The sequence below is a fragment of the Lagopus leucura genome, unplaced genomic scaffold (genome assembly GCF_019238085.1).
Source record: "Lagopus leucura isolate 7727_CA_CO unplaced genomic scaffold, USGS_WTPT01 Super-Scaffold_100014, whole genome shotgun sequence".
Taxonomy (NCBI): domain Eukaryota; kingdom Metazoa; phylum Chordata; class Aves; order Galliformes; family Phasianidae; genus Lagopus; species Lagopus leucura.
The window spans coordinates 11,260,170-11,268,611 of record NW_024962268.1 but is presented as its reverse complement, the minus strand read 5'-3'; positions in this window follow the sequence as shown (position 1 = coordinate 11,268,611).

Genomic DNA, 8,442 nt, shown 5'->3' with positions numbered 1-8,442 from the left:
CTGACTTACTTGACTTCAGAATCATAGAATCACAGAACATCATAAGAGGTTACTACAAATCTGTACACATCAGAATCCATGTCACATAAAAAATGGTAAACTTGGAAGCTGGGATTTTTATCTCCCTATCAAATTAATAATCCAGGAACCCAGGAACCATGCCTGAATCTACAAATAGCATCTCCTGGAGCTTTGTAATGCAAATGTCAAGTAGACAAGCTGGTGCAATTTTAGCTTTGGATCATCTCTGGAAAAAATATCACTTCAATATTATTTCAAAATCTCACCAAAGATCTACCAAAAGCATTTTTCTTCTGGTTATGAGCTATTTCCCAATCAGCTTTACTGCAGTCAGAATCATTTAGCTGAAAACTGAGGTAATAGCTTCCTAGAAGAAATAAAGTTATCACATCTGTATGATATGTTTTCCTCACTGGCTAGGTAAAACATTTTCAGAAAAGGTCACAAGCCTCTAAATAGGAGAGGAAATGGGAATGTGAACAAATGTGGTAATGGGTATAATCACTCACTTTATTTTAACACAGGCACTCATTAAAATAAACATGCTTTTCTTCTAGCAGACCCAATTAAACTATGTCCTGGAGACAGAAGACCTTACATTAGAGTCTGAAAGATTTCTTTAAAAAGTTGAAGATCTCAGGCAGAGAATTGCCTGTTAGGTGCATAGGTATTTGATAATGGTGCCAGACTGAGTTAATGAAGAATGCAACCTGTTCGGGCTAAGGTCAAAAAGGCTGGAAAGCACAGCGGGCAATGTTCTCTTGAATTGCTCCATGAGAATTTACTTGAATTGCTGAGCCAGCTTTAAAGGTTCTGCAAAGGGTGTTGACCTGAACCAGAATCTTGGCTTTGAGAAACAAGTGTCAAAGACAGTAAGCACAAATTAATCCAGGCATAACACTCATATCCGCTGACTTACCAATGATCACAATATTATTAATGAAATTAATTCTGGTTCCAGATGATACGTTAGTTATTTTAACAACCCTAGTGTGGTCTCTCAGCTCTTTGACTCAGCTTTATTCTAATAAACCATCTTTGAGGAAGGTGACACAAGTTATTCCTAAAGAATATGATATTGTCTGAAGAAACAGACATGATTTGTCCGTGCTTGTTATACTGGGGAATATCTTGAGAACGAAAGAAATTGACTTCAGACTGACGAACACGTAAAAAATATTTCTTTTATCTTTCACCTATCTACAAAAGAGGCAACTTTGGTGCTTCTTCTAATAATGCTGTATCACCTGCAGTATTACCCTGCAGCAGAACAAGCAGGCATCTGTCCATAAAGTTACTGTTTCTTGACAGTGGTGGCCATCAGTATGGAGAATTTCCTTCTCCTTGCTTCTTAAGTTTCAAGTAAGTTCTGGTTGCTAAAACCTGTTACAATATCCTGCCAGCTGATGGAAGTTTTTGCACTGTTCTCTTTTTTAAGATCGCACTTTTGCAACAAACAAAAAATACTTAAAGAAATCATGCACATGTACCATAACTTTTATTAATTTCTAGCTCTATGGCTGGTAAACTGGAAAGGAGAATAATGCAGTAGGTGCAAAACTTTATTTTGTTTCACAGGGGATGAGTTTTGAGACTAACAAACAGCTACTGATCGCAAACTCCCATTGTCAGAGCAGAACTTCCTCTTTCATTGTGACTATACACTTTAAACAATTTCTAGGAAGTGCTGAAGTTACATTTGCTACACCCAAGGCTTATTTTACAGAAATGAAACACAGCTGCTTACTTTTTGCATCAGGAAAGATTGTTGCTATAAAATTAAAATACTGTGAGAAATTTCTCTTTTTAAGTTAAAACAGAAGCTGTGTTTAGCCTGTAGTCTAGAGCATGGATGTCCAGCCTTTCAGCATGCATGGGCTGCACCGACTGAAGAGAAATTGCCTTGGGGCATATATAAAATACATAATAAAGTTAATATATACAAGCAACAAAAGTTCTGTAATAAAAAATCTTTTATTAAAACATAAAAAGGATGTAAAACTAGCAGAATATTTGACCTTGTTTTTGTGAAACTAATGCATCAGTTTGGTTTAATGGGAGTAGTGACAATTCCTAGTGATTTGTCAAAGTGCTCATCACAGGTTTCTTATCTAATTTTACTCTCTTCCTTTCTTCTCAGAAAGAGCAGTGATGCATTGGAACAGGCTGTCCAGGAAAGTGGTGGAGTCACCATCCTGAGGTTTTCAATAAAAGAGCAGATTTGGCTCTGAGGGATGTGTTTTAGTGGGCATGGTGGTGATAGGTTGATGGTTGGACTAGATTACCTTCTTGGTCCTTTCCAACTTCAGTGACTTCAGTGGGGGGAGCCCAACCCACTCACTAAAGCAGGTAGCATACAGTAGGTTGCACAGGTAGACATCCAAACAGGTACTGAATATCTCCATGGAAGGAGACTCTACAACCTCTCTGGGCAACATATTCCAGTGCTCCATTTCACTTACTGTAAAAATTTCTCCTGCATGTTTTTATGGAACTTTCTATGTTCAAGTTTTAAGCCACTACTCTTTGTCCTACTGCTACACACCACCAAGAAGAGTCTGGCCTTATCCATTTGCTTCCCACCTGCCTTTATATATTTATAAACATTAATCAAATTCCCTCTCAGTCTTCTTTTCCTCAGGCTGAACAGGCCCAGGTTATTCTGCCTTCCCCCACGAGGGAGATGCTCCATCTTTGTGGCCCTTTATTGGACTCTTTCTAGGAGATCCCTGTCTTTTTGAAACTGGGGAGCACATGGTGCTCCTAAATGTGGCCTCATCAGAGCAGAGCAGGGGGGAGGATCAATTCTCTCAGCTCTTTCTAATGCATTCTAGGATACTACTAGTCTTCTTGGCCCCAAAGGCACACTGCTAGCTCATGGCCAACTTTTTGCCTACTTAAACACTCAGGTTCCCCTCCTTCTCTAATAAAATAGGAGGCATTACTTCCTTACAGAGTTTGTAGTTAAGACTAAATGATCTCAGAAGATTTCTTTCAGTTGAACAGCTGTATTATACTTTCATTCTAAACCTTTCTGGCCTGAAGAAGCCATAATCCTTAAGTACAAGCATTAGTTTCAACAGAACCTGCAGGAATCCCAGAAGAATTCTGCCAGTTTTCAGTTAACTCTGGAGATTGCAGATGTGGTTCAAAAAGACTTTCTACATAAAAAAGAATACCAAGTTATAACTCTGAATTTGAAAGTGAGTGTCTCATTAATTTCTAACAAACTAATGTGTATTACCTTCTCTGTCAGCAGTCCACTGTTTCTACATAATTCATATTCATAAGGTTTCAGATTCTGGCCTAAGGTAGCTAGAGATGCCTATCCGTCTATGTCATAAACCAAAATACGTAGATTTCAAGAAGTAAGATTTCAGACTTACCCATGTGTTTAATATTACCTTGCTTCTGTAAAACCCAACAATGGATAATAAAACCCAGTACAGGCCTCTCTATGAATGCCAGGACTATGCCTTACCAGAGTGACCCAACCATGAAGATAAAACCATCACAGGGTTTCAAACCACAAAAACAAATTATTCACATGAAAGTGCAAGTGGAGTACTGCGATTTAGATTACGGATCTCAATAGTACTTCTGAAACAAAGAGTTACAGTTATCAACAGAAAGTAGAATCCCTGCAGACATCTGGTTTGCAACATCCACTAAAAAGCTAGCAATGTGTTGCTCGTTAGAGAGGATTGCTGAAAACTCATAATTTGTCTTAAAATCACACAGTTAAAAAATAAAAAGGCAATTATTACAAGAGTTGAAGTTTCTGCACTACTGAAATATTTTTCTTATTGGCCGTTTGTTTGTTTTTTAACTCTATGCAATAAAACATACAATGGCATCATGACCAGGCTCACATTCCCATAAAAGTAAATTTCTTTTCCAGATCATGAAGATTAAATGAAAACCTGGACAATGTTCTGTATTTAAATGTTGTTTTTGAAATAACTGAGCAAAATAACAGAAATGGGAGTGCATGTATGCATCTGTGAAAAACAGGAAGAAAAAAAAATTATGGTAAAGTATGTAATTTGTTACAGAGCTCAAAGATACATTGTTGGCATAATAAGTAAATAAGCAAGCAGAAAATTAAAATCATATTGCAAGAGAAAACTCTGAACCAAGATTTAAATATATTTTCTTTGTAGGAAGATGAATCAAAGGAAGTTGAAGTAGCACAGAAAGTGATGGAAAGAGGAGAGGTTAATGGTAAATAAATGAATAAAGTGAAACATGCTAGATAAATTTACCCGTTCTTGTTCCAAAAATCTTCACATGTGCAAATAATTCACATTTAAGATGCCTATATTATTAAGATACAGCAGTTTTGATCAAGACAAGCTCTACAAACTTAGGATCAATGTTGAATTTAAAAAATGCCCTGAGAAAACGTAGAAAAGTAAAGCAGTGTGACTGAGGATGTGAGATACTTTAAATCTGCTAAGGAAAAAAGTCAGATTATTTTGGTAAGAATACAGATTGCATACTAATTTTGTTCAAGAATATTTTATGATTATTGACAGATACTACATAAAATGTTCTGTAAAGAAGAAATTTAACATAGAACACAAAAAGCTTCTTCCATGTTTCCTACCAACATTAATTAAACTAGCACAAGCTGCACAACAAAAATTTTATGAAGATCCCTTTATACAGTAGAAAAGGATTCCAGGCACATTTGTTACCTTTAGTTAATACAGATGGAGCAGAAACATGGACATTCTCCAAGAATATCAAGTATCTGCTAAAAGCTGAGCTGTAAAACATGAAAAGATTTATGCACAGAGTATTGCTGGAACCATACCAAATCCTACAACATCTTATTTCTGGTACTTAAAAAAGGAGCCCTTGAATATATCAGACATAATAAAAACAAGACTATAGTCCCACAGGTTTTGCCAAGTGAATTCTAACATGGTCGTAGAATCAGATTGGAAAAAATGGAGACTATGAAAATGAACATCAGAGCAGTCAAGGTGAAAGACAGCTTGGAAACTGTGAATAAGCAAGTGTAAGAAAAAATTTAAATGTAAATATCACTAATCCACAGTACAATGTATACTATCAGAGATGATAATAAGAGCTTTCAATGATAAATCTTCACTTAGAAGTTATACGAACAAGCTCTGCACCATTTTTTAAGCAGTGCATAATATCCTGTAAAAATAACAGTGAACACTGCAGAAATATGTTACATCTCTCTTACATTCACTGATTCTGTCATACTATTCCTTTAATGGAAGTAAGTTAAGCATACTTTTGGCTATATGAATGCAAAAGTCATTGCTCTTTTGTGCTACAGATTACAGATGTCCTTTATGTAACAATCAAAATAAAGGAAAATGGTAGAACAATTTCAACAGAAAATCAGTTCTCTGTACATTACAATCACTTTGCTTAGAAGTGAGCCTACCACTGAAACTGTTTCTAAAGCTTTGGTTCCAGTTCCTTTGTCTCTTACCTTTAGGACAGGGAGTTTTTACGTTTTGTCATAGAAATGACGCCCCTTTAAAGAAGTATATCCTCCTGACTTTTTTCTCCCTATTTTTTCACAGTCCAATTCTTCAAAGCCTTTAAATTAATCTTACATCACAAATATTTCTATCAGATTCCATGGAACTGCTATTGCACTCAATCGTTCTTTAACATATTTATCAGTGATGTAGGCAGTGCGATCGAGCGCACCTTCAGCAGCTCTACAGGTGACACCAACCTGAGCGGTGCAGCTGATATAACAGAAGGAAAGGATGACATTCAGAGGGACCTGTATAGGCTCACAAAGTGAGTCCATGTGAACATAATGAGGTTCAGCAAGGCCAAGTGCAAGGTGTTACATCTGGGCTGGAGCCATCCCAGACAAGTGTACAGACTGAGAGACTTGAGAGCAGCCCTGAAGGAGAAGGACTTGGTGGTCCCGGTGAATAAAAAGTTGGATATGAGCCAGCAGAGTGCATTTGCAGCCTGGAAGGCCAACAGTATCCTGAGCAGCACCAAAAGGGATGGCCAGCAGGGGAAGAGAAGTGGTTGACACCTCTACTCTGTTCCTGTGAGGCCATATCTGGAGTATGGAAACCAGGCCTGAGGCCCCCAGCACAAGAAGGAAGCAGAGCTGTTGCATTGGGTCCAAAGGAAAACCACAAAGATGATCAAAGGGCTAGAGCACCTCTCCTGTGAAGATAGGCTGTGAAAGCTGGGCTTGTTAAATCTGGAGAAGGGAGAGTTCAGGGTAGAGCTCATTGCAGTCTCCCATTATTTAAAAGGAAGCTTATAATCAGGAGGGAGACCAACACTGTGCAAGGTCTGATAGCGATATGACAAGGTGGAATGGTTTTAAACTAAAGGAGGGGAAATTCAGATTGGATGTTATGCAGAAAATTTTCACTCAAAGTGTGGTGACTTTGCTGACAATGGTGACATTGGAACAGACTGCCTAGAAGCTGTTAGAACAGACTGCCTAGAAGCTGTTAGAGAAGCAGCCCTTGTATAAAACTTTGAACTCAGTATCTGCTGAGTATTCTATGTATATTCTATGTATATTCTGAACAGCTGTCTGAACAAGATATATAAAAATATATATTCTGAACAGAGACAGTAGCTATTCTACAAGCAGTAGGAGTGTTTTATTCTGAATTACTTGGTATTCAAAAATAAACAATGGTCTATAATGTAATATACTTTTTTGAATGCATTCCAGTTAGTATGAAATTCTAGGTCAGTCCAACAGTTCATCTCTTCTATTGTCTTCCTTTTTGACATTGCCTAATGCAAGACTTTTATGAGAAAATGAAATATAAAAAATAATAAGCAGAAGAATTTAGAGGAAATCAGAAGCAATCTTACATCAGGAATGTTTGATTTTAGTCTCAAGAAGCCTTACCCTCCACCATGGTGTGCATTCCCTACATAAGTACTAACTGTCATTTACAGCTAGTTCAAATAGGTTTGAATTGAATAATTTAATCCACGTGCAAGTACTTAGTCTCCCTGTTTGTCCACTGGAGTAGCTGACCAGCATTACAGACAGAAATCTTTCACAGAATTGAAGTAAACTCAACTTCTCCACGTGCATTTAGTTGAAGTATAATGATACAGAAAGAATACAAATGTTTGTTTTTAAAATAACAGTACAAGATGTTATTCTTTGAAACCAGTCTAAAACTGTAAGTAACTTGATCTAAAAAAAAAAAAAAAATGACAGATTTTTCCAAAATCTCATCTTTTTGTTTGAATTCCAATTTGGTTTCCTTTTGTTTTATGCCTAAATACTTTAACTAAAAAAAAAAAAACAACGCGTTTACTTCCTTAAATTGAGGCCAACATATCTAATATCTTCATTCAGCAAAAGTAACATATGTGCCTAATTTCATTAACTTTGAGTAGTCCCACTGTGGTAATTAGATTAGATATTACATAATATCTAAAGGCAAGCATATGCATAAATTATTCCTGAACTGGGACCTTCGCTCTTAAATCCAGGTTTAAAACTGTGCACTATTTTCTACAATTTGCATTTCCACAGTCTACAAATAAAAGTGCATTCAATGTGTCCTCATAAAACGTAAGACAGAAGTTGGAAGATGTCTTTAGCTATTGTAGTGATTATGAACAGCTGTAGTTTACAAGTCCCCAAGGAACTTAGAAAAATTCCACTACCTTCCACTTATTCACCAAACTCTCTGTTCTATTATTTCTAGTAGCAAGAAGATCCCCAAATCCACAGAGTATTTTGACTTCTCTTTCTCTTGATTGAGAGACTGTTGCTCCTTTTGTTCTGTGAACAATTAAATCATTTTTCTGTAGCTGCAATGTAAGAACTCACACACTGACAAAGGGAGGTCAGGTAACCTGAGCATAATTTGGAAAATATGAAAATAAAGTCCTGCAAGGTGGTATTTTACTGAGTGTTTATTGAACCCCGGAAGCTCCTACTCCCAGGCTGGAATCTGACTGATTATAATTTATTAGTGAAGTCATTCAAGTTGCAGAGAAGGGAGAAGATCATACAATCAAAGAATCATTGAATGGTTTGGGTTGGAGGGGACCTTTAAGAACAATTAGTACTGACCCCCCTGCTATAGGCAGGGATACCTCCTTCTAGATCAGGTCATTCAAAGCCCCATCTAGCCTGGCCTTGAATGCTTCCAGGGAGGGGGCATTGTCAGCTTCACTGAGCAACTTGTTCCACTGCGTCATCATATGCACAATAAAGAATTTCTTCCTAATATCTAGTCTAAATCTACCCTCTTCCAGTTTAAAGTCACTTCCCTCCGTCCTGCTGCTACTTGACCTTATAAAAAGTTATCTTGGCTGTCTCAGGTTGTCCTCATAGAGAGGTTCTCCAGCCCACTAATCATCTTTGTGGCCCTCCTCTAGACCTGTTCCAACAACTCCATGTCCTTCTTGTGT